Genomic DNA, 25,143 nt, shown 5'->3' with positions numbered 1-25,143 from the left:
TATGAGAATCAGTTTACGCGTCCTCAACAGTAACCCACATGCTCCATGGACATGAATATTCTCGGGCAAACAGAGCCTACACTTTAACAGCAGCGTCTCTTGTCCACGTAATGAGAGAAGAATATCCGAGATATTGATGGGAAATTAAGACGAATAGAAAATATGTATCAAGATTTAGTTACGTGGAAAAAAGATATGGGGGAGGTTAATAATGATGACAATCTAAAATAGACGATTCCATATACTGAAGCAAGTGAAGACAGGATTAATGAATCATCGAGTAGGACTGCCAAGTTGTGGCTTTACCTTCTACATTGCATCGACCTCATTACTTAGATTTATATTTGCAGAGAAGTCAGTTCAAAGTATGCTGCAACTCGAATCAAGAATAACTAAAGAAGAATATAAACTATTCACTGAAAATGGGTACTTTACAATAAGAAGAAGCGACAGATATTGATCCGGTACGTGGACGGACATGATCATCGAGCAGTGTCTCATGCGACCAATGAAGTCAGTAGCAGGTTTGACACTTGGGCGCGGAATCACTGACAGCGCTTTGTCAAAGTGGAAACTTGGAACCATTTACTACGTGAAAGTGCAAGAGAGCATTGAAAAATTCATCGGTATAGAATTTAGTTTTACTGAACAGCATGTTGAGCTGCGCAAATCACGGAAGAAAAGGGATGAGCTAGATATGGGAAAATATACATCATGGCTAAGACAGCACAGCCCGTTCACCAAGCTCTCGGGGAGCTGGTGTCTTTACCTTCAGGGTTTATTTCAGATAATAGTGTCAATTGTAATAACGCTTATGACGTGGGCCTGGCAGCTATGCAAAAATGAAAGGATTTAATTTTGGAGATATACGACTAAAAAGGAAAGACATGGTGACTACCCAGCAAGATTCAAATCCGCAACTGTTAGGACGAGACAAGTTGCAGTAAACCCCCAGCAGCTATTTAACAGAATACTGTGCATTAGTGATAGTCCTAGCAAGCTTTAGACCTACTTAGGATATGAATTGGCTTCAAGACCCCTTCTATTTTTGATGAAGTCTCCCTTCGTAAAGGAACAAAATCATGTATGGCGAAAGTATTTAGCGAAAGTATTCATGACGAAGTTGATTTGGAAAATGCTGCAATAGTCATCGATGGGGGATACCTCCTACACTCTGTTGTTTGGCAAACTTAAACTACTTACGGAGACATCATTAAATCATACTCGTGTTTAGTCCGTACTAAATTTGGCAAACATTCTCTTGTCGTTTTTGATGGATACCCTGTAGAACCAACTGTAAAATATGAAGAGCAAAGACGAAGGTCGGCTAACAACTCATCGTGCGATATTGAAAGTTTACTACACGTTGTTTGACTAAGAAGTAAGCTTTCTTATCTAATAAGAAAAACAACAAAAATAATGATTGAAGCACTGTGTCATGAATTTAGTGAATCTGGTTTGAAAACAGTCACGGCCGCAAGTGATGCCGATATTGACATTGTACTAACCGGCATCGAACAACTCAACATCTTCTCAAAAGTGATTGTTGTTGGCACGGATAGTGATCTGTTGGTATTACTTGTAAGTCTTGCTCCTGAAGGAAAATATATTTTTTTCTGTAAAGATGTTGGTGGAAAGGCCCCTTCAAGAACTTTCTACATCATAGAGAAACCTATAATGTTACATAAAGATATTCTAAAACACATGCCATTTACCCATGCCATTACAGGCTGTGATACGACCCCATCTTTATATGGGTTAGGAAAGATAAATGCTGTTGACATGATGAAAAACAAACCCGAAGCAAAACGCGCAGCTGAGGCATTTCTGGAAAAAGATGCAACTGAAGATAACTTGTTGCAAAATGGAGAAAAATTAGCTCTCGCCATGTATGGTCTTAGTATCTACTTTAATTGAAATGAAACTCGATACTATAAGTTTACCAGAATAACGACAAAATCAGCTTTTAAATCTAAATTTGACTTGGCAAAACTACCACCGACTTCAGAATCGTGTCATCAACATTTGTTGAGAGTTTATTTACAAGTACAGTTTTGGTTAGGAAACAAACTAAACCCTATAAACTGGGGATGGAGGTATGAAAATGTAAATGAAAATGGTGGAAAGAAGAAATTTTTGAAACCATTTGCTCCTGATGACCTTCTTTCTCTGGTGTCCTGTTCCTGCAAGTCTGGATGTGAAAATTACTGTGGCTGCAGAAAATCTGGATTTACCTGCTCTGCCATGTTCTACAACCGTAACGGATTATCATGTCTGAACACACCCCAGTATAACGAAGAAATGGAAGACTCTCTTTACTAGAAAATTATTTGAATATTTGCCTAATTTTGTCATAGATAATATTGATAAGTATATAATATAATTTACAAACCGTTTTGTCATTATAATATTTTTGAGGTATATTTTAAGAAACTTGTTTGAAAGTAAACCATTTTAGATATATGCACTATTTTAAGTGATTTGTTGTTTCGGTATTTTATTGTTGATAGGTGCACATAATAAAACAAGTGAGAATTTCCACAAAACAATTTTTAGAACTTCGCCATAACATAGGCCTGCAATATTTTAATGTGGTGAAAGGGTAGTCCCACGCTGTCGCAGGTATTTTTTGCTTATTTCACATAACTTTATTTAAATAATAAGTTACAAACAATCATACAACATATGTTTAGCCAGACCGGGACACGGCGGTTGGTGGATAATGAAAGCGCTTCATTGGGCAGGGGAAAATATTTATACTACCCCCCTCCTCTTCGAACTAAAACTGGTAAATGACAATAAAACTCTTCAACGTTAGACGAAGTTGTTATAAAAAAAACACATGAATTAATCATTACTTTCCTTAGGTTTTTATAATTTCTCGCTGCGCCGCGAACCGCTGCGCGTTCGAGCCGCCCGCGCCGTGCTCCTTATTAACAGCCTACGTGCCTTATTATAAACTGAAACCCATCATTATATACATTATTTTATAGTTTAAAATATTGTCTACAAGTTTTGTTGATTTATTTTTTTTCGTTAACAGGCTCAGAAAAAAGTTATGTGCAAATATATTCTGAAATACTATTTTAAAAACTGATATTTTTCCTTTACTAATAAATTGTAGAGATGTTAAAGCTTTTCTCGCAAAAATGAAAGAATACAATTTTTTAGTATAACTAATTATAAACTAAACAAAAAATAAATAATTTGATTTAATAAAACCATAAAGGAGATATTAGCGTATTCCGAAAGGCTTTGAAAAATATATTCAGGAGGGGGTGGGGAAGGAAGCACAAGGGGGAAAGTCGGGGACTTTTGTAAAAATACATGTCTAAAGGTCTTCTAACATCTGTGAAAAATTCAGCTTCCGGGGAATTAGTTCCGACATTGGGTCTTTTTTTCCCTTCATTGACTGGGCTAATAGTTTTATCTCTGGACGATCTACCTTAACTAACCTTACACTGTATGAACATTTTATCTCTGGTGCTCTTGCTAATAGAGAACAAGTTGATTCGATTTACACGGATTTTAGTAAAGCCTTTGATAAGGTTTGCATTAAAATTCTTATAAATAAATTGTCTAAATTAGGAATAAGTGGTAATTTATTATGTTGGATTAAGAATTATTTATCAAAACGTGTACTAACTGTCTGTATTAAAGAACACTTATCTTACGAATTTGAAGCCACTAGTGGTGTGCCTCAGGGTTCGCACCTTGGTCCAATATTGTTTATACTATTCATAAACGATGTCACTTCCATATTCACTGATGTTAACAAATTATTATTTGCTGATGACATGAAAATATATAAAATCATAAAAAATATATACGACTGCTTGTCCCTCCAATCCAATTTTATAAAATTCGTAGAATGGTGTACCATTAACAAACTTACACTTAACATAAAAAAATGTCAAATCATGAGTTTCTTTAGAATTAAAAACCCTATCAAATATAGTTACTCTTTTAACAATCACAGTTTATTGTCAGTACCTGTAATAAGGGACCTTGGAATAACCTTCGACTCTAAACTACTATTTACCAATCACATTGATATAATAACGGGTAAAGCAATGAAAATTCTGGGCTTCATTGTAAGAATTTGTAAAGATTTTAAAAATATCCAAACATTTAAAATACTATATACAACTCTGGTTAGGAGTCATTTAGAATACAATTCCCCCATATGGAACCCTTTCTACAAAAGCCATGCAAACTCCATTGAAAGAATCCAACGCAAATTTCTCAGATCAATTAATTTCAAATTAGGTATTCCCGCGGTTGACATAAACTATGAATCTTTATTACAAAAAATGAGACTCTTATCGTTAAAAGATAGAAGAATACTCAATGATCTTATTTTTTTATTTAAAATAAACAATAACTGGTTTGACTCCCCTGAATTGGTCTCATTAATAAATTACCATGTACCTAGTAGACCGATTCGACTCAAAACACCTTTCCACTGTGACAATACTATGACGAACGCAGAACAAAACTCAACCATAAATCGCTTGCATATTTTAGGCAATGAATATGCTAATATTGATCACGCTGCCGGTAATCTGTCTTCATACAAAAGATGCGTTAAACTAAATTTGTTTGCTAGTACCACGTAAATACATCATGTAAACATAATATGCCTACCAGTACTTCTAAAACTATTAATGCACTTGAAATCATAAGTACTTGTAAAATTTATCATATCGGTTAACATAATCCAGGATTTATTACTTTTTATATTTAAATCATTGTCGGTACCTTGAGATAGGTATCTTATTGGTACATTTTATTGTTTTATTTCAATCTTTAAATTTTTATTTTTATTTTTACTTTTTCCTAATAAATTATGGTTTGTACTTTAATACTTTATATTTTAAACTATTCACTTTACAATTTACTTTTATACATTATAGTTTTTATACACTACTTATTACCTTACTTTTTACCTATTTTCTTAAATTTTACTAACATTTATACTGTTATTCTTCATGTTGTTGTACTATTATAAGTATGTCAATTATGTTAATGGCACGTGTTGTGCCGTATATGTGTAAATAAATAAATAAATAAATAAAACCCAAACATTTTTTCTCGCAATCTTCGAGGACAAATCTTTAACAGAAGTTAGAGGTTTTGTATTCGAACGCAAACCACACAAAGAACTGTTATTAAACAGTAAACGGGTTTTTTTACTTGAGTTTTCACCCGCAGAGGATCAAAGATAATGTTTTTTATTTTATATATGATAAAATTTTGTATTCAGTTAACATTTTCCTAAGCAAGGATGGTAGAAATAATATTACATTAATTATATTAAGGAGCTTGAAGTAGAAATAATTGTTACTGTAAAAAATGGTGTATAATATTATATTAAACTCAAGTGTTCCGTTACAGTGCTTCATAAACACCTCATTAGGAGAACCTGTGCTCAGGTCTTAATAAATTTTTGTTAAAGTTATGGGCTATTTTATTAGAATGAAAAATATCAGATTTCACAAAATGATTTAATTTTTTTATATCGCTTTTATATCGATCCCATCTTTGTTTGATGGAACCTTTATGAAACAGTGAACTTTTTACCAAGAATACAAATTTTGGGTTACTATGCCGTTGCGCGCTTCTTCCTTCTTATGCTAAGGTTTCTGACAGCGTTATAGAGTCCATCGTATTGGCAGATGTGTAGATTGTGGTGAAGTGTCTATTTCTGTACGTAAAGTATTTTTTTTTACATTAAAATAATTTACATCAGAGACTTTGTCAGCTTTGGGGGTGCTGTGTGGAGGGTCTGTATGAGGAGAGAAATGAGTGAAAATTGTAGGAGGGAGGAAACACAGGGGCCGGCAAATCGTTCCACAGCCGAACTGTACGCGCCAAATTTCAACCGTGTACGAATTTCGGGCGCGCATTTGGCGTATTTCTCGACTATGCTGAATGGAACTATGACCCTAGTTCCATGGAGCATCTTCCATTGTAATACTGGTAGAATAAGGACAGCATATCTACCTGTGCTCTAAAGCTTGCACTCCGTTTATGATAGGGGAATTAGATCAAACGGAGCATGTTGCTCGGGTTAATCCTCTTAGGACTGGTATTTCAGCACAATATTTATGTGTTAAATCAATGTAGTTTTCAGCGTTTAGTTCTGGTGTACCCGTAAAATACTGGATAAAAAAGCACTATTACGCTTCGCCGCATCGTATCTAGTAATATTAATGGGGTTTTTGTGGCTTTAAATTGCTTCCGTTGTTAGGTGAGCTCAATGCGTTTTAGATCATTTAAGGTATACCAATTATAAGCAACAAATTTAAGTAAACATTTTATTTACCATTAGCGTGCCATCTTTTCAATGGATTGACGATGGCGAAAAACCTGTCCGCTGAGAGGGCGGTCAGTGTAAAGACAGACACGCCGATAGACACGTCCTTGATGGTCTCGGAGAGGATGCAGAGCGTGCTGCCCCACGGCCAGGACTCTACCGTGTATACGGTGGAGGTGAAGGGCAAGCTGGTGGTGATCACCAGCAGGTCTGCCAGGGCGAGGGAGAGTATGTAGCTGGAACAAATAATTGCATCAGATTATTGTCGGCAATACAGAATCCCCTGAGCCAACAATATTTTAATGAGAATGACGACTGCGACAGCGAAGAAGAATAATGTATCCTTTTCATGTCATAAACTATTTTCTCCCAACTGCTTTTCTCCTTGTAGGTAGATATGCAAGTTAACACAGACACGTAGGTGCATAAGAAACAACAAAGCGAAAAGGATTCAGCCCAAAGACGGAAAAATGATATGCTTAAAATCATATTGGCATAATATATAAAAAAAGTTCAGAAATTATTGTTTTTTTCCATGCCGTTTGTATGAGGTTTTTTATCAATTTAAGAATTTTTCCTCATAAAACACTTAAATGTAAAGAAAAATCAGCCAAATAAATACCAACATCAGACGGTAATAGTAATACATAAGGCTAAATGAGCCGCAGTACTAGTCAGTTAGAAACATGAAAGGGTATTGTTATAAGCCCTAGCTAGTTAGAGGATTACGAAAGAATCCATAAAATCAAAAAAAAATATTATAACCGCCTGCATGTACATGAAACTATTTTTCAATTTGCATTTTAAAATCGCTTTTAAAAAACAATGGTTGATCAATAAAGACTGCCACCCCCTAGACTGCCACCACCCCGCCCTAAGCATAACCATCACTACTAATAACTCACCAGATGACACAACTGTTCTTCCTAACCTAACTTATAATTTCTCCAAAGCTGACTATTCTAACATGAATCAATATCTTGCAAATGAAGACTGGTCATTTCTTCACCATAATAATACTATTAACTATAATCTTGAATTATTTTACAAAATTATTAATAAGGCCATTGAAAGCTTTGTACCACTTTCACACTTCAAGGAAGCGAAGTTCCCAAAATGGTTCAGTGGCGAGCTAATAAACCTAGTTATCTGTAAAAAAATTGCACACAAAAACTTTAAAGAATCGAACTCTCTTATCGACTACAAGATATTTCACAACTATAGAACTCAATGTAAAAAACTATCAAGAAATTCATATTTCAATTATATAAATGGAATCGAAAACTCTATACCTTCTAATATACAAAACTTTTTCACTCACGTTAACTCTCTTAGAAAAAACAAACAAGGTTTACCGCTTTCAATGCACTTCAAAGAAAAGAGTAGTACTGACATGAATGTAAAAGTTAACTATTTTGCTGATTATTTTAAAAGCGTCTATGACGAAGATATCCCAGACAATTATATACCACCTTCGTCGCTTAACGAGAGCATACATATCCCTGCCATACACATCAACATAAACGATGTTATAAGTAAAATCAAATCCTTAGACAAAAACAAAAAGGCTGGACCTGATAATGTACATCCCAATATCCTGATAAATTGCATTACTTCACTGGCTGAGCCGATTTTTCTATTGTTTAATCAATCCTTTGACACAGGGTGCTTCCCTGATATTTGGAAATGTTGTTATCTAACTCCTATATTTAAAAAGGGTAATAAAAGTGATGTTACTAACTATAGACCAATATGTAAGCTATCTGTAATTCCTAAACTTTTTGAAAAACTATTACTTGATAAAATTTCACCATGTATTAACCATCTCATTGTTCCGAATCAACACGGATTTTTGTCAGGTAGATCAACTCTGACAAATCTCTCGTTATATGAAAACTATATATCAAACGCATTAGCTAACAGAACTCAAGTCGATTCCATATATACGGACTTTATCAAGGCCTTTGACAAAGTATGCCATAAAATTCTCCTGATCAAACTATGTAAGCTCGGTATTGGCGGAAAACTTTTAGAATGGTTTGCTAGCTATCTAACCAATAGAGTTTTACTTGTAAAAATCAATTTGTTCATTTCCAATCAATTTATAGCTACCAGTGGTGTACCACAGGGGTCTCATTTAGGCCCAATATTATTTTTACTGTTCATAAATGATATTGTAAATATATTTGATGAAGATATTAATACGTTACTTTTCGCAGATGATTTAAAAATATTTAAAATAATCAAAAGTGCTGAAGATTGTATCTGTCTACAAAATAATTTGAACAGGTTAATTAATTGGTGTTCTCTTAACAAACTTCACCTGAACATAAATAAGTGTTATTCAATTAAATTTTACAGAATAAATCAACCAATTATTCATTCATATAAACTCAATAACTCAATCCTTACCTCTGTCGAAGAAATTAATGACCTGGGGATAACTTTCGACTCTAAATTCTAAACTCAACAGATCTATTTAACTGCACGCAAGGTAGGTACAAGAGGGCTATGCTATCAAATCTTTTCAATCAATATTAATTTAATCTAATTCTACCTTATTTGCACTATACAAACTTATGTACTTGTATCTCTTGTTTACTTACTTACCTACTTACTCTCTAATGTCATTTCACAATCAAATGCCACATATATTTGTAATTCTTTTTTTAAAATATTTTAACTGTGACATCTTATCATTGTTTATGGTATATTTATACCGTTGATATTAAATAAATAAATAAATAAATAAATAAAGGAATTGCAATAATCAGTGAGCTCACCCAAGACAGACTCTCTTCATGTGTTATTTCCTATAATTTACCATTATCCATTATTATTAACAAAACTTCTAATAAACTCTTTTAAACAAATGTCATTTAGAAAGTTACATAAGAGGAACGACTATGCTTATTTTATGTAAATTTAATTTTGGATTTAGGGCAAAAATATTCAACCAATATTTTTTTTTAAATTAAAAGACATAGGAAATATCCAGTACCTACGTACATGAGATATTTTAATTATTGGTAATCATTTAAATCATTTTGAATTGAAATTTCGGCCAGTAAAACGCCTTTTTTACAATATTTAATGTTTAATTTATATTATTTCAATATACTATCTTCACAAGTAAGGCAATATTATTTTTTTATAATTACTTTTAAGCCAGGTGGCCTTTAGAGGTCATGAAAATTGAAATATGTTTTTTTTTTAATTTTTTATCAGTCTGAAAATGTCCGTAGTAGGATGAAACCGGTCCTGGTAATAATAAATAAGTGGAACAAAGTGAAAAAGTTTTTTAATTTTAATTCTAAAGAGGGTTAACATTAAGAAAATTACAAAGTAATAACAAGTATATTGTTATGATTTGGACTAGCAATGAACAGCAAATTCAGTTTGGAAAATAATTGCAACCGGAGTGTTTATGGTTCACTACTTAGAAAAATAGTTACAAATCCCGCCACATGAACGTGGAAGATTAATTAGATATCAAAAAACACGCACCAAGCGGTTAGGCGAAAGAGATATAGTAAACCAAGGAACGCGGAAGCACCAGTTTCCGTTCGATTCTCAGCTGGGATACATAAATTTGTCCAAGGGAGTTAAGGGATAAATAAACGAGATCCTAAGATTAATTAACAACACTAAATAACTAACATCAGACGGCCACAACTGTCTCGCGGATTCGGAAATCGTAGGAAAACGCGTTTAAAGGCAAAGACAATAAAGTAAAATGGAGAACGACAATATCAGCTTGGGCTCCAGAACAGAGATGAGAACGTTTCTCATCATTTGCCCGCCATAAGCGCTTTCAATAAATGATACATTTAACAAATATACACAGAGCCCGTAACTTCCAGCATAAAATTGTTCCATGCCATAGGTTTAAAATGATTTCGCAATTTTCATAATTATGTTATCAATAAATGATACATCAGTAATATCTGTAAATAGTGTTTGCAATATAGATGATTTCTTCAAAGATAAACCATACTCCCCCTGAGCGTCTCCAAAATGGCTGCCGGCAATCAGAAACGAATGAACGGCCAAGGTAAATGTCAATATATGTGTTTAATCTTTCCTATCTGCTCGTTCCCGATAATCTAACTATCTCGTAAAGAGCAGTGTTAAATGTTATTTACTATAACAATATATTCCAACCGTCCAATGACGGTGTTCAACAGTATGTTATATCAAATGATCTGCATAGTGGTAAATATATAATATATGTTTCAACCTGTTAATTAATACCTTCCTAATTGAGAATAACTCGTGTTTAGGGGTTCCTTCTTTTTCTCCTGTTCTGCTTTCAGTTTGAATTGAAAAAAAAAACTAATTGTAAAAAGCATTCACTTTGTGGCTCATAATAATTTACAATAAAAACACATAAATTTGTTTTTGACCACTACTGTTTTATTTTCACTCTACCGTTTTAGTTTTTAATATTCTCCTGACGAAGGAAGGGTTCTTCCGAAACCGGTAGAGTGAAAATAAAACTATAGTGGTCAAAAACAAATTTATGTGTTTTTATTGTGAAAAAAAACTGTTTAGATAGCAGAATAACAGCAGTTTTAATTTAATAACATCACTTTCCTTCATTGTTATTATTGGTACCCACTTCACGTTTAAATGTAAGTATAGAAAAAAACACTCTTTGAATCTTTTTACATTTTATCATAACTGTTTTATATTGTTATGTATATTTTAATATTTTTAAAGTCGTTATTATATTGGTCAATGACATAAACAATTTTTCTAGCACTCAAAAACATGAATGTGTAAATATTGTTTATAACGCAAATACTAAAAAAAATACTTGTACATTATTATTTCAGACAAGTGGAAGAAAGCAAGCCGATATAATATATCAGAGACAAAATCTATTATGCTTACACGGAGAAAAATGAGTTAATATTTGCGTTATAATGAGTCTTTATTACCGGTTCTGCAATTTACCTACTGAGAAATATTATTGTCAGTTTTTATGGTTTATTGAGGAAGGTATACATTAACGTGATTTTTTATAATTATGTTTTAATTAAATAATATTGTTAATAATCCCCGGATATTACCAAAAATAGTACATATTATTTTAACACGGCCGATTTGTACGGCTAAAATAAAAAGGATTCAAGTAAGTACAGTTTTTTTTTTTTTTTTGGTTTTAGGCATTTCACCCTGAAAAGAGTGCTTTGTGCCGGTAACAGTTAAAGTGGATAAAAAAAATTCGGTAATTATATGTATTGGGAGAATAATAAAACAAATTAAATATTGGACTAATTTAGATCACTAAAACAAATTATATGTTGAATTCATTTAGGTTAATAAACTTATATAAAGCTGTTTGAACACGAGAATTGTTAAGAGATAAAAGGTATGAAATGTTAAGTGGGGACTGGTGTGTGATTTTAATAAGCCGGCGGTATATGTTCTTGAAAGATGAATGGTTTTTACAGTTAAAGAAAACGTGGTCGAGGGTTTCCTCTTCCACACCGCACTGGCAGACCGGATCATCCAAAACTCTAATTCTAGCCAAGTGAGATGCAATTGAACAGTGACCAATTCTCATTCTCGAAATACATGAAATGAATCGTTTTGAAAGTTTTTTACCGTGAAACCATGGCTTAGCAGGGATATGGTTTTGAATTCCAGCATAGAAAGATCCAGTTCTTATTTTGGAGACTGCCCAATTTTCTTCCCAGGCACGAGTCATGTTGGATTTAAGAATCGGGAAGACATCGGAGATAGGAATTCTAAAATTTAGTGGGATAGTTCCGGAATCTGAACCAGATTTGGTGAGAGAATCGGCCATCTCATTACCCTCTATACCCAAATGGGCAGGGACCCAGGCCAATATCGTCTCAAACCCAGATTCACTTAGAGAATTGAGAAGATTTTTTATTTTACATATAATACTGTCTTCCGGATAACATAGAATATTTGACATAATTTTAGTTAGAGCACTAAGCGAATCAGTACATAGTAAGGCTCGATGAATGTTGAGAACCTGGATTTGATTTAGCGCTTGTTCAATTGCAAAGCATTCAGCTGTAAATATGGAGACTTCTTTCGGTAATTTATAAGTGAGATTGATGTTGAATTCTGGACCATATATCGATGCTCCACAACTTTTATTTTCAAATTTGGAACCATCTGTGTAAAGGGTGGAAAATCCAGGGAATTTTGAAGCCACAATGCTTTTAAAACAGTCATCCACATTTTGAAATTTATTTGGGGAAGATAAAATATTCTTCCGAAAGTCTGATGTTATTGTGTTTGGCATAAAAGTGATTGCCTTAAATGGAATATTGTATATAGGGAGATTGGAAAATTCTTGAAGATATTGGAGTGAAGATGACAGAGAATTATAGAGATGAAAACTTTTAATTAGGAGAGGAAAACATTTTTTTTCTCTCAATCTTTTGTTAGAATTCAAATCAACACTTAACCGATTAAGACTTTGTTTAATAGGATGATGTGATAACGATAAAGCCTTGAAAATATATTTATTGGCAAGGAATTGCCTTCTGAAATATAATGGAGGCTCCCCACATTCCACCTGAAGCGCATTAATTGGAGAAGACTTCATAGCTCCAATAATCATTCTGAGGGCTTTTGATTGAATTCTTTCCATTTTCTTATCTAAACATTTAGGGAGGGGGTCAAAAAGGAATGTGCCATAATCCAAGTGGCTCCAAACTAGGGAATTATACATTAATTTAAGAGTGGTAGGATGAGATCCCCACCATACTCTGGAAACTGCTCGCATCATATTAAGTCCCTTTTCACACTTTGTAGAAATTATCTGAATGTGTGGAAGCCAGGATAATTTATGGTTCAAAAGAAGACCAAGGAATTTGATTTGAGTAGCAGTTTGTAGAGGCACATTATCAAAAGAGATTGAGAAGTGGGGAAATTTTCTTTTGCGCGTGAAAGCCACGACCCTTGTTTTAGATGCCGCCAGGTTCATCCCATTTATTGACAACCAGCTTTTAATATATTGTAAAGCCAAATTCATTTCCTTAGCTGCAAGAATAATATTTTTATGCAACAAATATATGAGGATATCATCCGCAAAGTAAAGTCGCTTGATAGAAAAAGGAATTACTGAGTCTAGGTCGCTCATATAAATATTAAACAACAGAGGACTGATAACAGAACCCTGAGGTAAACCTCTCCATAGTTTGCGCCTTAAGCATTTAGAGGAAGACTCAATAATAATGGACCTATATGTGAGCAAATTAATAATAAATTGGACCAATTTCGGGGGGATTTGTTTTTTAATTAGCTTCTCTTTCAAAACATTCAGTAAAACATCATCGTAAGCTGATGAAAGGTCAAGGAATGTGGCCAATGTATAAGAATTTAGGGATTGAGAAACTCGGATATCAGTTGTGAACAAACTTAAATTATCCATTGTAGATTTCTTTTTCCGAAAACCATACTGATTTGGTGAGATAATATCTTGACTTTCAACAAACCACTCTAGTCTGTTTTTTATCAAACGCTCCGCTACTTTCATCAAACATGATGAAAGAGCAATAGGCCGATAAGACGAAATTTCAGATGGATTTTTTCCAGGCTTTAAAATAGGAATGATTTTTTGAGTTTTCCAATCATCCGGAATTAGTCCTGTTTCAAACATATTATTAACAAGAGATAAGAAATATTCAACCGCCATATCAGAAAATGATTTAATGAAACTATAAAATATTCCATCGGGACCCGGAGCAGAGTCAGAAAGGGCTCTTATCACTCGTTTCATCTCATCAATGGAGAAAGGAGCATCTAGCCAGTTAGAGTGGGATGAATACGGCTTAATAGAAGGCATTTCTTCACATCCGGCAACTGATGGGGGGGCTATTTTATCCGCAAATCCTATAAGAATTTCTTCTGATATATGTTTGATTCTCGGCGGAGAATACGATGATCCGAATTTTTTTAAGCTAGACCAAACTGAAGACTGGGGAGTTTCCGGACACAGGTTCTCACAGAACTTCCGCCATCCAGCGCGCTTCTTATTTTTCAAAATTCGTTTGGTTTCTGCCTGGGCTTTTTTAACTGATAAAAAATTTTCTAGTGACATGCACTTACGAAAAGAGGAAATTGCTTTTTTTCGAGAGTTGACGGAGCGAGTGCATTCCTCGTCCCACCACGGAGTAGAGTGTTTTATTTTAATGTTCGCATTGCGTTTCGGGATGGATTTTTCTGCTGCATTTATAACCATAGAAGGAAACGTCTCACATTGCATTCTGATGTCTCCCGGGGACGATTTTGTTAAATTAATAAGGTTATCTAGTTCAGAAGAGAAAGTGCTCCAATTCGCATCTTTCGTTTTAAATTTGAGATTATTTTTAACTGGGGGTGAATAAGTGTTGAATTGATGGTGGAAGCGGATTATAATTGGGAAATGATCACTAGAGAGGGGATCGTTTAGGATGTCCCAAGAGCATTTAGATGCTAACGAATACGAACAAAGAGATATATCAACAGCACTTTTCCGTTGATGAGGGGGGGTGAATCTGGTTGGAGATCCGTCATTTAAAAAACATAGGTTATGGGTATCAATAAAATTTAAAAGATTGCGGCCAGAACGATTTGTTATTTCGCTACCCCAAGAAGGGGAATGTGCATTAAAATCTCCAAGGATCATATAAGGTGAAAAAATCTGGGTTAATATTGGTGCCCATTCATTTTCAATAAAAGTCGTAGAGGGAGGAATATATATTGACAATATTGTGATATCAGATAAGACAGCTGCTATTATCTGGATATCGTCGGAGGGAGTATGAATATTAATTTGTTTAAACGGGATAGAATTATGGATTATCAGAGCCGTGCCGCCTTTACCATCCGGTCTGTCGTGTCTGAGACAATAATAACCTGGAATTCTTAAATGAAAGGAGGGTTTTAACCACGTTTCAGAAATGGCGGCTACTGAAACGTCGTGTTCGTCGAGTAATTGAATTAGGTCAGATTTGTTAGCGAAGAGGCTTCTACTGTTCCACTGAAGAATTTTGTTCAGTTTCGGAGCCATTGGGGAGGCAAGATAATAAAAATTTAATGAAATCGGCAGCGTTGGACGGTACAGTATTGTTGTTTGTGAGGATAGAAATTAAAAGGGTAATTAATGTTTGTATAAAAGAATTATTATTCATTATTTCGGGGAGAGCAGGAGGGGAAGTATTGCCATTAATGGCACACCCATTGGGCGTCTGGGATTTGGCATTCCCATTCGGGCTGGCCAAAATATTATTCAATTGTTTTTTATCAAGGTAAGGTGTATATTTTGGGTTGGGTTTGACTGGCTTGAGAATGGTTTCTCTGTGAGAAGATGACGTTGAATTTAAAAAGGTGGTTGTTTGGAAAGGAGCTGAGGACGATGTCATCTCTGCGAATGATTTTTTCGCAGGAGAGATTAACTTTGAGGCCTGGAAGTACGAAATGTTGTCGGTAGCCATTTTATGTTTTATATTCTTCTGTCTTGTTAATTCCGGACAGGCTAGACTGACCGCGGTATGTGCACCCGAACAGTTAATGCAAATGGGATCATTGGAAGATTTCAGACATTGATCAAATGGGTGACCTTCTCCGCAATAGTAACAACGTGGGGGGGAGCGGCATACGGATTTCGAATGTCCGAACCGGCAGCAATTGAAACATTGAATTGTTGGAAATTTATAAACTTCGACGGGAAGCGAGGTATAATAAATTAACACACGAGGCGGTAGGGATTGTCCCTCAAATGTAACAACAACAGACTGGGAAGGTTTCCAGATCGTGTTTCCATCAGTAGAATCCTTGTAGTTCAGTCGACGTGCTTTTAATACTTTCGGGGTTCCATGAGAATTATTCAAAGCATCAACAATTTCAGCCTCTGGGATATCCGCGGGAATTCCTCGCACAAGACCCATTCTCGAAAGGTTAAATGTAGGGATAAACGATTTATATTTATGATTTGAGAGCGAGTCAATTTTTTTTACAAATCCATTTGCGGAAGCGGCAGTGTTAAACTCGATAGATAATTTATATCGCCCTTCCGGTTTAATTGAACCGTTAACAATACCAAGGTTATTATTTTTTGAGTCAAATACGAATTTTCCAAAATCTATAGGATGAATAAGTTTTCCCTGTTCAGCTCTCTGAACACTAACGATAAATGGACCGGAAGCTGAAGCAGGATAAAGTAAGTCAGTACTTTTTGCATTATTGCTAGTTAAAGTACTTGGCTGGATGTTACTATTTGTGTTAAGGTCGTTAGAGGTCGAGGTTTGTTGAATCAGTGGCATAGATTTAACTTTCGATGGAATGTGAAGGCTACGCGATGGTCGTCGTTTACGAGATGGGAGCGTAACAGAAACCTGGCTCGTATTAGATTCCGAATCAGAAAAATCCAATATCGACCCTGGGTCGGGAGGCCTATCCTCGTGTTCCTCCATTATATAAAAAAAATTAACTTTTAAAAATTAAACTGAAAAAATAATACGCAGTCTATTTCATTGACTGTACAAACAAAAACGGATTAGCCGTAAGCAGGAATGCAAACAAATAGGTATACGATAAACAAAATTAAATAAAATGTAACAATAATCTCTTATCTGTACGCGGCGCAGGAACGGGCGAATGACACTATGCAATAGTAAGGTACACACAACCACTGTTGACCGCGGCTCGAATCGGACTGAAGTACAGTTTTATTAAGACTATAAAGAAATTAATATATCTCAACCTCTGAGTACGGTTTTTGCGTTCTAACGCTTGTTGTGGATTTTTCACAGGAAAATGAATGTAACTTGAACATCTTGAAAGATAATATATCTAACTACAAACAATCACGTCTTTTTGCGGCAAGGGAAAATATATAGACGACGCACTGCCAAACAACTTGGTATTGGTACACAATCCTTGCTTCATTCACGTTCAAACATCATATTATACATAACCTTATTTTACTCTGTCTCTCGACATGGCGCGAATCAAGTATTTGGTTCACTTGTTCGTGTCGTGTATTCGTCGTTCCTGACGAATATATCCTCTCTCCTTATACTCCTTACTTTGTTCATACGCTCCATCTGTACGAAACAACTAATCGTTCTTCCCTATTTTAAATACATTGTTGGGAATTTTTCTCATCATACTATCATCCCGTTGTATTCAAAAGGTTTAAAAATATATTCCAAATGCACAATCATAAATATATAGTTTTGAATCATTACTAAAACTGACCACTAATAGATATATTTATTTATTTATTTATTTACGCCCATCGGGCTTTTACAAATAACAGATAGAAATTTAATACATTACATGGTGGAATCATATAAAAAATAAAAATGATAATAATAATCGTCTTTATTTTTAAATAGGAACAAAATGAAACAACGTAATACACATAAGTATAACAAATACAAAAACAAAGAAAAAGGTATTGATATTCAACCTCAACACCGGTTTGTCCTAGTGAGGTTAAAAATTCTAACCTAAAAAAGTTACAATGTAAAGAAACAATAAAAAAAGTAAAAATTCCTGTATGGAGGAAACAAAAAAAAACATTAAAAGAAAAAGTACATATTTATATAAAAAAATAAGGCACAGAATATAAATATATTATAATGTTTGTCATAAATGAATACAATATTTAAGTCTAAAAATAGTTAATTGATGTACTTTTATGTTCAGCAGACTTCGCAAATTAGGTTGTGTGTTATTTCACAATATATTATTTTCAAATAATATAATATGGTATACTTGCGGCACATTCCAGAGTGGAAGACACTCTCAGTATCCCCTGGTGTAAGACCACCATTCAGAATTGAAAAGTTGCTTGAAATAAATTAAGCCGTGTTTGTGACCAGATCTGAATAGCCAGGTAGGTACTCCCCCACCTTCTCTCATCTCCTTCCCCTCCCCTCGTAACATACTCCAATTGGGGATGCCATCGTCTCACTGACTCTAGAAGGTTGGGAGCAGTTGGAACTCTTGTGCGGTATTTACAAAAAAAGCTACTTTGAAAACAACACCACGTCTTCAAACCAAAATTTAGTGTTTTCTCTATTTTCTTTATTTTTCAGGAAATCTTAGTTCCATTATGAGTAGAGGCAGCTGGAAGCAGAATTTTCTGTAATTACTTAAATCTTTTTAGACATTCCTCAGACAGGGGAAATACAAAGACTTGGCAACAACATTTCATTCTGTACCTACGTACTAACTCTTCCCCTGTCTAGATCGGAAGTCTACTTAATCCAATGTCAGGGGAGAGAAGGGGATTGAATTAAAACTTTTTAAAAATTAATGTGTTGGGTGCATAGTTCTTTTAAAAACGTCAAATTTTTCTTGTGCTTTCAAATGCTTTTTATTCACGTGGTTAAAAGCTTGTTCTGTAATAAAATAATGAAAGAGTAATAGCATTTTTATTTATATTTGGGGTAATGGATGCTGTATAAAATTTTGTTAATAAAAATTGGACATGAGCCAGAAAACATTTTACTATTTGAAGCGTCCTGTTGTGTTGGTTTGACCGTATCTGTAAAAAAATGGTTTAATTTACTGATATCAATGAATGAGTATGATTATGAAAAAGTGAACTACAATCTTTTGACAATTTACTAGTATCAATTAATGAGTAAGATTATGAAAAAGTGAATTACAGTAATTTGACAATTTACTGGTATCAATTAATGAGTAAGATTATGAAACAGTGAATTACAGTAATTTGACAATTTACTGGTATTAATTAATAAGTAAGATTATGAAAAAGTAATTTGATAATTTACTGGTATCATTTAATGAGTAAGATGGGCACACAAACTCCAACGGCTCGGAGGGCTTTGAAGCAGAGAATGGACGGTTATCTCGAGAGTATTTCCTCCTGGGGTAAAAATAATCTCGTCGAATTTAATGTTTGTAAAGACCCAATCCTGTCTGATTACGTCTGAAAGGGATCTAAATGATAATCTAGTCTCCTTCAACGGAAGCAATCTTCCGAACAGGCCTTCCATTGATATGCTTGGTGTAACTATAAGTGACCAGCTCAGGTATGGGGGCTCCATCGAAGCCAGAGTAAAGCTGGCCTCTCAGAAGCTGGGCGTACTGTACAGGGCCCGCAGATACTTTAATAGTACACAACTGCTGACCCTGTACAAATCGCAAGTGCGCCCTACTGTCGAATTTGGCAGCCATCTCTGGTCCGGAGCCCCTAAATACCTGAAAAAAACCCTTGGCTCTGTGCAGAAACGGGCGGTCCGTTTGATAGATTCCCCAATCTTAACAAACGGACTGCAATCTTTAGAGCACAGGCGTCAGGTAGGTATGCTGTCCTTATTCTATCGGTATAACAATGGAAGATGCTCTGAGGAACTAGCGTCATTGATCCCTTCGGCACCGGTGCGTAGTCGGGATACACGCCAAACGCTCGCCCAACATTTGTACACGGTTGACATTTGTCACATGAGAACGGGTCGCTTCTACGATTCGTTCTTAAGTTCAACAGCTCGGCTGTGGAACGAACTGCCGGCCTCTGTGCCCCCCCTCCCTCCTACAACATGGGACTCTTCAAGACCCATGTTCACTCCTTCCTCTCCACAAAAAGACCCTCCACACAGCATTCCCAAAGATGATATAGGCCCTGAGGGAAATTATTTTCTTCAGGGCCTCCTGTGTTGAGTTAATATAAAAAAAATAAAAAATGTAAAAAAGTAATTTGATAATTTAATGATCTCAATGAATGAGTAAGATTATGAAAAAGTGATTTACATTCATTTGACAACATAGCGTTGTAATGAATAGAAATATCCACTCATATCATTTTTAATTTGGGAAGTGAGTGTGGGTGCCGCTGCCCCGGGAACCATTTATTGGATAACCAGAACCCCTGCCATAGGTCACTCCTAGTGATTCGCTACTTTTGATGGCTTAGCAGGGGTTCCTGGGTTCATGGGGTGAGGTTTGTCTAGGTCTTGGCAGCGGCCTTTTGGTGTTTACCCAACTACTGCGTGGCGGGTCGGATCGGAAGAGACTGGTTGTGGGAGACCTTTTGAGTTCTATGATTTTATACGTCCGATACTCCTGGACGTATTGACCCACCCCTCACACCTTTATCTTCCCCAGAACTTTATCTCCTTACTTTCCCTAGAAAGACACTCAGCACAGCAACCCCAAATATTAAATAATAAAAAATAATGTAAATAATGTAAAAAAATAGAATCTTAGGTTATGCAATTTTGAAACTGTGGTACTCGAAAACTAATCTAAGGTGTCAATTTTCAAGAAATTCATAAAAGTGCCAATGTTTCAAAAACAAACCACATTTTACAAACATTTTATGATGTGAATACATCGATTTTTGGGACATCCCTGTATACATATTCAATATCCAATACGTTATTATTACTCCAACCACAGTGCTCAATTTTACTGCCAATACAAATGTTTGTATTGCATGTCAAACTGGCATATTATGAATTTTTATATTATGAAACAATAAAACAAAATTCGCGTTAAAACCACATTACGCACGCACGTGTGATTTCTCTAGTGAAAACAAAAAGAAACTTTCATATGAAATCTGTTCTTTACCAAACTCTAACATTGTGAATTCCATGTGAATGAGAGTGTTTTATTTTAACAAACTTCGATTTATACAATATTTTCTATATTCTGAAATGTGCTAGACGTAATGATAGTATTGTGTTGAACATAAGACTTGTTTAAAACAAGTGATTTATTTGTGGTATTTTTTCAATTATCTCATGTAATAATATTGCGCATATAAGGAACGTTCCAGATAGAAAGATACTTCCAGTATCGACCTGGTGAAAGATCGAAACGTTGCTTGAAATGGTTTTAGCCTATTTGGTGTCCAGATCTGAATTGCCAGGTACTTTTCCATCTTCATCTTCCTCATCTCCTTCCCCTCCCACTAATTTCAGCCTCAAAACATACCCCAATTAGCGATGTCATAGTCTTAGAAGATTGGGAGCAGTGACAACACGTACGTTTTATCTCTCTGTATCCTAACTCATATAAGTTTCATAGAAGATGTAAATTTGTTAAAATAAATCTTTTCCTGTATCTAATGTGAATACAACGAAAGCAGAGTTTTTACAAAATGCAGTGCTATTATTCAATGGTTTCGTACACACGACCAATCATCGCCAATCATCAATCTATACTCAATACTGAAAAGTCTGTTAGCTACGTCTTCCATCATTACACATCCCGGAAAGACTAGAGGATCACGGATATAGTTTCAATTGCGACCCTTAATTTTCTGTATCTTCTGTACTTTTAAATTTTTATACATATAGATTGTAAAAATATTCTGTAGATTCTTTAAAAGGATTGCATTGCAAAAAATGGCAAATAATTAAAGATATTTAAAAAAATGGAAGTATGGGGATTGATATCAAAATACTGTATATAACTAGGGGCAATAGTTCAAAAGGTAGATAATAATGCTAGTCACGGTAAGGCAAGGTGATTTGAGTTCAAGTAGATTTTAATTTTCAGTGTCTTTGTCTCTTTCACATTTTAATTAAGAGTTGTCGTATATATTTTTCTTCAATGATTAGCTAACTATTAATTAATTACTTTTGAGACCTGTTCCCATAATGTGAACATTAATTATTCGGTACACTTTTGTTTTTCTTTAAGGTTTTCATTAAGATACTGGCACGAACATGCTTCTTAAGTGAAATAACCTTTACACATGGGGTAATTTATTACAAACATTGCCTTTTCATGGTCACATTTCATGGGGATGGGTAGTTTCATGCTGGAATTATCTATTTTAAGTGTCTGCAAGACTCTTTTGTTGGATTTCCTTAAGTCTCTCGTTCTCTCATAAGTACAATAATACTCTCCACACAGTGTTCCCAAAACTGACATTAATTCTCAATTAAAAAAATAGAGTTATTAGTTAAAAAGTGATTTATTTGGCGGGTTGGGAATAAGCTGACGTAGCTCAGTGGTCCAGAGCACCTGACCGGACATCATAAGGTGCGGGTTCAATTTCCGTCAGTGGCATTAATTTTTACCTGGGAGATATTTTCAATTTGTATGGATATTTCAAGCGAGTAATTAATGCTTTTAATAATTTGTTAAAAAAATCATTTACTTAAAACTAAATTGGAATAATTGTATTTTTTATTCTGTGATGTAATTTATTTATGATAATCAACTAATAAATTAATTTGCATAGGTTTTATGTGTTTATTAGCAAATGATTTTAATAACCATTTATACAGACATTAGAATAACCACTTGAATAAGGAATACAGACTTCCAAGAAAAGACGAAAAATATACCTTTTCAAATATTATTTGCGATAGAAATATTTTTTTAGATATGTCTAACAGCCGTACAATTATTTATTTGACTGATTGTTTGCACTTGAATGAGAACGTGATTATTACATTAGTAAGTACCTAGTTGGATGGAAAGGTAACAAATTGCATGATAAAATCATTATCGAATTTATTGTTGAAATATTATTTACAAAGATAATGAGAATAATGAACCATAACGTGAATCATGGAAAAATCTCTCGATAATTATTTTTTGGCCATCTCCACAAGGGCTATAATTTTTAATGATTCTATTTTTTGGACAGTAAGATAATAATATAATTATGGGTTTATTGTTGAGTTTATCAATTTCTCAAAACATGTATTTTTCAATTGAGCGACTTACAAAGCAATTAAGTGATTTTAACTGAAAGTTCTACAGCTTAGAAATAAAACGAAAACCAAACACACGTATTTATATAGACTGTCGCTAGGGGCTCATAGGAAATGAGCTTCCTGTTCGGAGTTTCCAACGAACTCAAAATCCTGGGCTTTTAAGCGTTTTCATTGAAAATTCGACAAAATTACTGACTTTTTTTTTACTGATTATTCCGTGAATAATTTATCCCGGTTTACAGGTTTTTCGTATAAAACCCTCATTATTTCAGTATTATTCTCAAATTTTATTTAATCGAGGCAATTAATTCTAGCACTTGAATAAATCCTCGAACGCGATGGAATAAATTAATAAAAAATTATATATACAGAATTAAGCCAAATCTAAATATCGATATCTATATATCGCATAATAAACATATATAAAACAGGTGTGAATATACATGTACAACCAGTCAACTTAAGTTAATAAGAACGCTTTTTTATATTTCTTTTTTATGTGAATACCGCACAAGTGTCTGCTACCTACCGTCTGGAGCCAGTGAAAATATGGCATACCCAATTGGGATATGTTGTGAGGCTGAATGTAGTAGGGAGGGGAAGAAGATTGGTAGGATGAAGGTAGGGATATTCATATCTGGTCACCCTGGTCAAAGCCATTTTAAGCAAACGGTTCAATTCTGAATGGTGGTCAACCAGTTCAATACTGAGAGTATCTTTCGTAATTATGCGGTTTCACATAATAAAGTCAAATAAACTTTACCGTCATTTGGATAGGCGACGATTTCAGTTTTGTCAAGGTATGGGAATAATAATTATACCTTTGCTACAGCAAAATCCATACAGTCGAGGCAACGATGATGTTTCTGAATTAGGTTCGTGTAAATATCATGTAGGTACTTATTACATTGTTTGAGTTTCATCGAGTTGGCAAACATTGTTTTCAATCGTAAAACAATTTGTTTTTCAACTACAGAAGTTCGACACGATATATACAATCCCCTATCTTCTAATCTATGTATATCAAATGTTTGTTTGTTTGTTCCCTATAGACTCAAAAACTGATCGACCGATTTCGTTGAAAATTTCAAAGTTTGTTTTTATTCTTGCTACGAGTAGTTAAAGAGTGTTATGAATGGTAGAATATGTCGGGGACGCACGGGGAATACTTCGAATGCGAAGTATTCGAAGTATTCCCCGAGCGAATTATTCACTGGAGTCCAAAAAAATCGATGTAATCTAGTTTTTTTAAAGCCTTAGACACATTAGGCTATATTAATATATATAACGCGTACATAAATTGGACGTGGCGTGTTCCTATAATACGTTAGGCTATCACACTAAGCTATAATCTTCCTCGGGAGAGGGGGTCAGATCAATTGGGGGGGCTGCCGCGGAATATCATTTATTTTTATGGGATCTGTCACCTTGACAGGTGACTTTTCCTGCCGTAGGTAGAAGAGGGGGTCGCACAATTTTCAAATATAGCCTGGCTAGCAGATCACAGCACATATCGTCGCCACGCTCACATTTATAGCATAACATATTTTTTGATGTGACAGGTCTGTATGGGATTGTATGGCGATTAATATCAAGTTATATAAAACGCATTGAACTAATAGCGTAATCTGTCACCCCCTCTATAAATTGTGGTACACAGTAAACAACAGTGTGGTATACAGTAAATAACAGTGGAACAGTCTTCCGAGGAAGACATGGCATGATCAAGTGAAAAAAAATCCTAAAAAGGAAAAAAAACACTTCATTAGATTAACAAAAAATAAATATTATTTCCACCTTAAAATGGCGCCAGTTTTAAGGTACACTAGAATTCACAACCTTAAAACCTTACTCCAAACCATTAGGTACACGTCAGCTAGTACTAAATAAAAATATTCTATACGTCATATGTGACGATGTATGAATGTGAATGAGGCAAGGAGTGTGTTCCAAGACCGAGTTGTTCTTGTTGGCGGTCCGTCCTCTCTGCCTACGCCTGCGACCGTGGAAAGGTCGTGAAAGTTAGTTAGTCAACGTCAGTCGCCAAAACAACGGTAGACAGTAAAGTAATCAATTTATAGAAACGAATAATATTTATACGATTTGCGATTTTTACGGTGAAATTTTTGAGGTTTACGGCAT

General features: G+C 34.6%; 1 pseudogene; it reads right to left on the bottom strand.

The window, feature by feature from the left end:
* Positions 1-25,143, bottom strand: part of LOC149426145 (neuropeptide CCHamide-1 receptor-like) — a 197,672-nt pseudogene that overhangs the window by 150,723 nt on the left and 21,806 nt on the right.

This window comes from Hesperophylax consimilis, chromosome 1, assembly GCF_061612785.1.
Source record: "Hesperophylax consimilis isolate HC1 chromosome 1, BYU_Hcon_1.0, whole genome shotgun sequence".
Classification (NCBI taxonomy): Eukaryota; Metazoa; Arthropoda; class Insecta; order Trichoptera; family Limnephilidae; genus Hesperophylax; species Hesperophylax consimilis.
The sequence above is the reverse complement of the archived record's forward strand: the minus strand, read 5'-3'. Positions and strand labels throughout refer to the sequence as shown.